General features: G+C 52.1%; 1 protein-coding gene, 1 long non-coding RNA gene and 2 other non-coding genes across 8 annotated transcripts in view; 2 read left to right on the plus strand and 2 right to left on the minus strand.

The window, feature by feature from the left end:
* Window positions 1-322: 322 nt before the first annotated feature.
* Window positions 323-7,543, plus strand: part of Cercam (cerebral endothelial cell adhesion molecule) — a 38,305-nt gene continuing 31,084 nt past the window's right edge. For 4 of the 5 annotated variants that reach the window (XM_063283485.1, XM_063283487.1, XM_063283488.1 and 1 more), the window contains exon 1: window positions 5,327-7,543. This exon is cut by the window's right edge. The gene's annotated coding sequence lies outside the window, so the exon portion shown is untranslated. Of the gene's footprint in view, window positions 441-1,010 lie in introns of those variants that run through there. The other variant, XR_010064603.1, reaches the window with a different exon arrangement.
* LOC120101515 (uncharacterized) lies at window positions 661-2,001 on the minus strand. The gene is made up of 2 exons (XR_005502067.2): window positions 1,838-2,001; window positions 661-839 (listed from the first exon to the last, which is right to left on the minus strand). It is a non-coding gene; the product is annotated as an uncharacterized LOC120101515 (long non-coding RNA).
* Window positions 1,311-1,410, plus strand: Mir2964 (microRNA 2964). Its single transcript, NR_037382.1, has one exon. It is a non-coding gene; the product is annotated as a microRNA 2964 (primary transcript).
* On the minus strand, window positions 1,314-1,409 carry Mir219-2 (microRNA 219-2). The gene has a single exon (NR_031933.1). It is a non-coding gene; the product is annotated as a microRNA 219-2 (primary transcript).

Consider the following 7,543-nt stretch of genomic DNA (forward strand, 5'->3'; position numbering starts at 1 on the left):
GGCCTAAGTGAAACTGCTGAGCCTCATGACTTCCACAACCTGCAAAAAAAGCTTCTGACCCAAAATGTTGCTATCCACTAAATGTCAATAAGGTGCAATCCTTCACCTTGCACAGATGAGAATGTCTAATGTTGTGGGCCAATGTTGAAGCTCTCATGGCCCCTGCTTGATGGGCTGTTCCCAGGCACTGCAGCACAACAGACCCTTGGGCTTGTGTGGGTAGGAGCAGCCAGCCAGTGTTGGGTCCCAGTGCAGTTGAGGGTGTGCTGAGGTCAAGCCTTGTCATAGTTTTCTCACTGTGACATTTTTAGAGGGTCAGCCTGTCCTGGTTCCTGGGCTTCAGCTTCTAGACATAAAAGTGCTTGGATGCCTTATGCAGCTGATGTGGGGACCCGGGTATAGGCAGAGACCTCCTTGCTTCTGTGGCACCCCAGTTAATGGTGAGCATTTAGGAGGATGGGCTGAGGAAATCAGCTTCCCTATGGGGTTCCGTTGTGCAAATTGGTCAGAGCCCATTCACCATAGTCCTCTCAGGTCGTTTCTTAGTTTCTAGCAGAAAGGGGTCAGAGACAGGTGACTCACTAAGCCCCATCAATGCTCAACAGCCCCCCTCCCATGCAACTCGTGGCCCTTGCTTTTGAGGAAATAAACAAGTCCCACTACCTCCGAAGATTTTTTTTTTTAATGAAAAGGATTAATTTGTCCAAGTTCTTATTTCCCAAGCCGTGGCGATTGCCCGGCTGGAGCGCATCGTTCCCCAGCTTCTCAGTTTCATGGCAGCAGCGGGAGGCACAGCCCATCCAGTCGGTCCAGAGGAGCTTATGGGAGGGGTTGGTTGGCTGGTTTGGGGTATAAGGGTTGATTTCGGGTTTGTTTGGTTTTTTTTGTTGTTGTTGTTGTTGTTTGGGGGTACTGGTCAGAGGACAGGTTAAAACAAATTCAAAACGTGTTAGCAAAAGAATTTTGCTGGCATCTACCTTCACCCCCCACTAACTGCGGTTCTGACCAAGGACCGGCAGCACGAACCACATACGGGTCCCGCCGCTGTGTGCCAGCTTCGTTCCGGCCGAAATTTGAAAGCGGGGAAACCAGGCATGATCGACTGGAGGATCCTGCCAGCCGACACGGGTCACCCGCAGAGGAGAAGGAAAGAGGCGAGGATGAGGATGGCGGCGCCGGTGGCAAGGACTTTTGTCCCCTCTTTAAGTGCCAGTCTGGGGCCACTATGTTGGTTCTGGGACCTGCCGGTTACCCAGGGGGTCTCCCAGAGTGGACCTCCTCTCTGCGGCCCCCGGCCCCCGTCTCTGTTGAGACCGGAGCTCAACCACAGATGTCCAGCCACAATTCTCGGTTGGCCGCAGACTCGTACAAGAATTGCGTTTGGACAATCAGTGGTGAAGCCCCTGAGTTCAGGGCTCCGGTCCCCCTCGGGGTTCTGCCTGGCTCCTTAAAAGCGCACACCAGATCTCCGGAGCTGCGTATTGGAATACCTCGCAGAAGCTCAGCAATCGCAACCCGTCCCGCGGTAAGGTGGACAAGCCGGTGTCCAAATCCCGGCCCTGCTAGGGCATCCCCATCGCCCCCCCCCCCCCCGGCGTGTTTCCTTCCATCGTGGCCAAGGGTCCCTAGAGTAACCCGCGTTGTGCCTCTGGGCTACCCCAGCCTGGAGGAGATATCCTGTCAGGCCCAGGGAACCCCACTCCCTTCTCCCCGCCCCCAAGACTGGGTTCTGGGAATCCAGAAAACTGGGGCCCGAGGTCGGTGGCATTTCTTGAGCCCCGGGTTTGGGATGCTGGACTCACGGGGCCCCCTCCCCAGCCTGGCCCCGCGCACGCACCGGCTCGGGCGCTCTCTGCTTCCTTGTAGCTGAGTCGCGGGTGGTGGTAGCCGGGGCAGCGGGGAGCGCCGGAATGTGCCGCCGGGTCACCTGCAGCGCCCAGGGAGCCGGACTGGGAGCCGGCGTGCTGGCGAGGCGCAGGGCTGAACCCGAGCGGGCGCCTCTGGCTGCTTGGGGCCGGGGCGGGCTTTTAGTGGGCCGCTCCAACAATACGGGCCTGGCGCAGAGAAAGGGGCTCGGCTGCAATTGGTACTGGATTTGAATAACGCCACGGGGCCATCAATGGTCATTGTGTCGACGGGTAATGAATCTCCGCTGTCTCTCGGGCTGGCCAGGCAGCTGCAACCTGCGCTCAGGCAGCTCTTAAAGACATAGCATGCCCCTCCCTGGGGGCCGCTCCCCCCACTCTGCACCGGCAAGACCCTGTGCCCTCCCACCCCACTCAGCACCCTCCACTCCTGATGCCCCGCCTGCTCCTTCAGCTTGACCCCTTAGCCGGTGGCCCCCTCCCTCCAGGGCCAGGCACCCGCATCTCGGTCCTGGACTCTGGACCTGAATGAGGCCTCTTTGAGCTTGGCTGAGTTCCCCAAGAGTAACCAGGGGACCCCAGGATCTCTTAAGGCCCAAGCTTCCTTCCAGTTAAATCTTTATCTCTTGCGTCCTCACTCCTTAAAGCTCCTTCCCAGGGGTTTCTCCGGAGTGTGAGGGGGTAACAGTCTAGAGGTCAGAGGGATACCCCCCTTAGAACGCTCATCTGAAGAATAAGGGGGAAATCATTTAGTCCCAACCAACAGGCCGAAGATGCAGTCTCCAGAGACCACACCCCCAAGAGGGATCTGGAGGCTACTCCTCCCCTCCCCAAAGAAAAGGGCTTAACTCGCAGGCTCCTGGACCCTTAGCTGCTGCTCCGATGGATGAGGGAAGCATGTGTGTGTGAAAGGGTGGGCAAATCTGTCAATGCTTGTCTCCTGTGTCTTCCTTTTGATGGCCCACCCATCCAGAAGTTCAGGAACTCTGGAAGGTCTAATGTGTACCCTGAACAGGTCTGATACAGAAGAGATCTGGTCTGCCCCAGAGATAAGCCTGGTGAGTGTCACCCCAGTGAGTGTCCCATCCCAGAGGGGAGTGAGTGGTGGTCTTCATGCATCCTGCCTTCATCCACCCTAGACTTCCTCAAGCACTCTGCCTCTTCCATGGCATGCCCTGCACTCCTGCCCTGAGATACTCTCTTGTTCTTACCCTGTGAGCATCACTGCTGTGAGCCTAGCTGCACTGTGGTTTCAGCTTTGTCTGGTTCTCCTCACTGGCACAGGAGGCAGGTGGGTGAATCTTTGTGCCTCTGGAGCCTCTCTAGTTCCTTCCCTCAGCCACTCTTTAAATGTCTGCATGCCCTGTGACTAAAAGATGAACTACACAAACTTTGGGAGCTTTTCTTTTCTTTTCTTTTTTTTCTCTTTTTTCTTTTTTCTTTTTTTCGGAGCTGGGGACCAAACCCAGGGCCTTGCGCTTCCTAGGCAAGCGCTCTACAACTGAGCTAAATCCCCAACCCCGGGAGTTTTTCTTAATGAACTTGACAAAACGTGGTTTCTGGGTTTATAAGAGTGGGATCCCTGCTAGCTAAAATCTCAAGTTCCTTGATGCTGACAGTAAGTGTGATGTGTGCCAAGTATCAAGCGCCTATAGTCTCTGGCTACTCAGGGCAACTGAGGCAGGAGATTCACTTGAAACCAAAGAGTTCCAGACCAACCTGGGCAATATAGCAAAACCCATCTCGTGTAATGAATGATTGAGAAAGGCAGCAACTTGCTGGATTCTGGCAACAACCTCGGAAGTGGGTATGTTAGCAGTTCCATTTCACAGATAAACGCCCAGTGGCTAGGAGGGGACGGAAACAGGGTCGGGACCGAAGATTGTCCTGGGCTCTCATTAGCTGCTACAGAGGAGCTGGCCTAAGTGTGCTCCTGGCAGTGGCTACTAGGAGACGTATAAATCGTAATCCACTGCAGTCTGGTGTGAACACAGCCTGAGTGGATTGGGCATGAAACTACAGGAACTGAGAGCATGAAAAAGGCTTTCCCCTCCTGCCATCTTCCCCCCACGTCATCACTGCAGGCTTGGTTTTGTTTGTGCTACTAGAAATCTAACCCAGGACCAAGTGCTCTTCACAGACTGAGCTAAAGCTGCCCTCACCCTTGCCCATTCCCCTCAGAGAGTGTGGAGCCAGTGAAAGGCCTCACATTATGGAGTGCCTGCCTACCCTGTGGTCAGGACAGTGAAGGACAGGCAGTCCCAAAGGAGGTAACCCAGCTACATCTGAAGCAGGTCATAGAGAACGAAGTCAAGAGAAAGAAATGGACTGGACGGACACTGGACACTGCCACAGGCAGAGAGATTCCAGTGACTCTCAAACCAGCCAACAAGATCATGACAAGTTCTGAGTAGAGGTGGGATTCCCTGGGTCTGGAACTCTGAGTTTCGGATGAATCAGAGGCCCACTCTGCCAGGCCTAGTGGATCTTTGGGAGAATTCTATCCTAAATGCTTTAGGGATCCTGAAAAGGCCCTCTGCATGTGAGTTTATATGTTTAAAGATCACTGGGGATGAGGCGGGGAGGGAGCCAAGAAGTTGAATGATCTGGACCAAACCAGCTGGTTTGCTAGAGAAAGGCAGGGTAGGGTCAGTCCTGTTGTGCTCATCCCAGTCTGTGCTGAGCACCATTTAGTGAGCACCTAATGTATACACCAACAGCCAACTGGGGAGAGGGATTAACAGTGCAGTTATCTCCGCAGAGGTACCTAGCCAGTGGGCAGGTGGACAGACAGGCATCCAGAGGTACCTAGCCAGTGGGCAGGTGGACAGACAGGCATCCAGAGGTACCTAGCCAGTGGGCAGGTGGACAGACAGACATCTAACTTCCTAACCAACCCCACTGGAAGGAGCAGAGCCAGGGAATGCTCTGAAGTGTTAGCAAATTTCCCTGGGATTGTAGAAGACAGAGATTCATTCCAACAGGAAGAAAGAAGGAAACTTCCTGAGGAAGCAGCATTACCATGGGCTTCTAGGGCAGGGGAATTCTTAGGGGCTGAACTTTGGTTACAGCTTGTGTGACGTGAGCTCCTTATACCTGCCCCCTGCGGTGTTGGGGAAATCCAAGCACTGACACCTGCTTCCAATGAGGAAGGCTTTATCAACACCGCTAACACAGGTGTGCATGCAGCTATACACATATATATTTGGGCTTCAGTGTGCATTCAGCCCTTCTAGCCTTTTTGAAAACCAGTTCTCTATTCACAAGCCAGGCATGGCAGAGCACACCTTTAATCCCAGCACTTGGGAGGCAGAGGCAGGCAAATCTCTGAGTTTGAGTCCACCTGCTCTACAGAGCAAGTTCCAGGACAGCCAGAACTACACAGAGAAACTCTGTCTCAACCCAAACAATCACACAGAGTGGGGCGGGGAGGGAAGGGCAGGAGAGGAGAGGAGAGAAGAGGAGAGGAGAGGGGGAGGGGAGAGGAGAGGAGAGGGGGAGGGGAGAGGAGAGGAGAGGAGAGGAGAGGAGAGGAGAGGAGAGGAGAGGAGAGGAGAGGAGAGATCAGGTGTCAGAAAGCAGCAGTGACGGCTTGGGGATTTAGCTCAGTGGTAGAGCGCTTGCCTAGGAAGCGCAAGGCCCTGGGTTCGGTCCCCAGCTCCGGAAAAAAAAGGAACCCCCCCAAAAAAAAAAAGAAAGAAAGAAAGCAGCAGTGTTCATGCTTGCACACTTCCCACAAGACTGGCATTTTACCAAGGGCTAGACCAAACGCTGCCCAGCACAAAGGATGTGCTCAGGAAATATCGGTTGAATGAATAACAGATAATGTGCTTGAATGAATGTTTTACTTGTGTAATAAACAAATGAGTAGATGAAAAAGAAACTGACTTTAGGGCAATTGGGCAAAATATTAAGAATGTGCAAAAGCCAGGTGTGGTGGCACATGCCTGTAAGACTAGCACTTGGAAACCGAGGCAGAAGGATTAAAAAATTCAAAGCTCAAACAGGAGAGACGGGGCTCAGTGGTTAAGAGTACATATTGCATGGGGTTGGGGATTTAGCTCAGTGGTAGAGCGCTTGCCTAGCAAACGCAAGGCCCTGGGTTCGGTCCCCAGCTCAAAAAAAAAAAAAAAAAAAAAGAAAAGAAAAGAAAAAAAAAGTACATATTGCAGCTGGATGGCAGTGGTATATAACTTTAATGTAATATCAGCATTCAGGAGGCAGAGGTCAGTGAATTTCTAAGTTCAAGGACGGCCTGATCTACAGATCGAGTGAGTACCAGGACAGCCAGAGCTACACAGAGAAACCTAGTCTTAAAAAACCAAATAAAAGAAAAACAAAAATCAAACAAAACAAAACAAAAAACATGAGGACAGGGAGTATAGCACAAGAGCAGGACATTCAGCATTTGCCCGGCATTCCTAAGGCCTTAGTTTTGAACCCCAGCATTGAGTTTTTTTAAAACTAGGAAACAGGCGCGATAGCTCAGTTGGTAAAACCGTTTGTCGCTAAGACTGATCCCCTGAGTTTGTTCCCGGGAACCTACAGGGTAGAAGGAGGGAGCGGACTCTTAGACGCTGTCTTCTAACACACATCTGCCCTGGCATACTTATCTCCACCCGCCAACACAGAATAAATAAATGTAAAAAAAAAAAAAGTTAAGCATAAACAAAACAGAAGCAGTGCAGAATGTCAATGTTCATAGCAAATCAGCTGAGCTGCTGGGGGTGGAATGAGAGGCGCTACAGCAGTAGGGAGCCTAAGAAAGCTGGAAGGGCTCCATGCTGAGCCTCAGAGGCAAGCCCAAAGCTCAGAGCAGGAATGGTGTGCACCCAAGGGCAGCTGTGACGACAGGCTCATCAAAACCCAGATCTCTTCTGGGCATTAAAGTCTGTGGTCTTGTCTCCTGTCAGTCCAAGTCTCATTCTGATCTGGCTGGAAGCCAGTTTGGAATACAAGAAAGTCTTCTTGCTCCTTGCTCCTTGCTGCATCCCCTTGGGCCGAAGCTGGCTCACTCTGAGCTTCGGGGACTCGACAGAGTGCTCTCTAGTGGTGGGGTCTGGCCAGGTGGCCCAACTTTGGAAATAAATCGATAACACATGAAGTCATAGATGCTAAGTCCCCTGCTCCCACTTAGGATCTGAGAGCCCTTCACTTTGTATTTCATGTTGCAGTTTGCAGAAGATATTCTCCTCTGTGGGGAGGGTATAAGCAAGCCTTTCAGTTCAAAGCAGCCATTGTGATAGCCAGACATGGGACTGCACACTTGCAACCTCAGCTACTCAGATGTTCAAGACAAAAAATTCCAAGTTTGAAGACAGCCTAGGCCACTTAGAGAAGCCTGTTTCAAAATCAGTGATAGATCTGGGGAGGTAGCCCAGTCGTAGAGCACTTGCTTCTCTTGTGCAAAGCCCTGGACTCTACTCATTACAGAAAACCTGCCACCATCTGACTAGCAGGCCTCCTCCATCACACTGTGCTGTTGCCTTTCCTGTCTCATTCTTTATGTGTCCTGTTTATGAGCTATCTTGTCTGTCTCTGCACTGGAGTGGATGGCTTGTATGGACAGGATCATGTCCTGTTCACCACTCCAGCACCTAGAAGAGCATTTCACCAAGGTCAGGATCAAAGAAGCATTGCATGGACCCCTGTAATCCGTAAACCATGATACACTGAAT

The sequence above is a fragment of the Rattus norvegicus genome, chromosome 3, assembly GCF_036323735.1.
Source record: "Rattus norvegicus strain BN/NHsdMcwi chromosome 3, GRCr8, whole genome shotgun sequence".
NCBI lineage: Eukaryota > Metazoa > Chordata > Mammalia > Rodentia > Muridae > Rattus > Rattus norvegicus.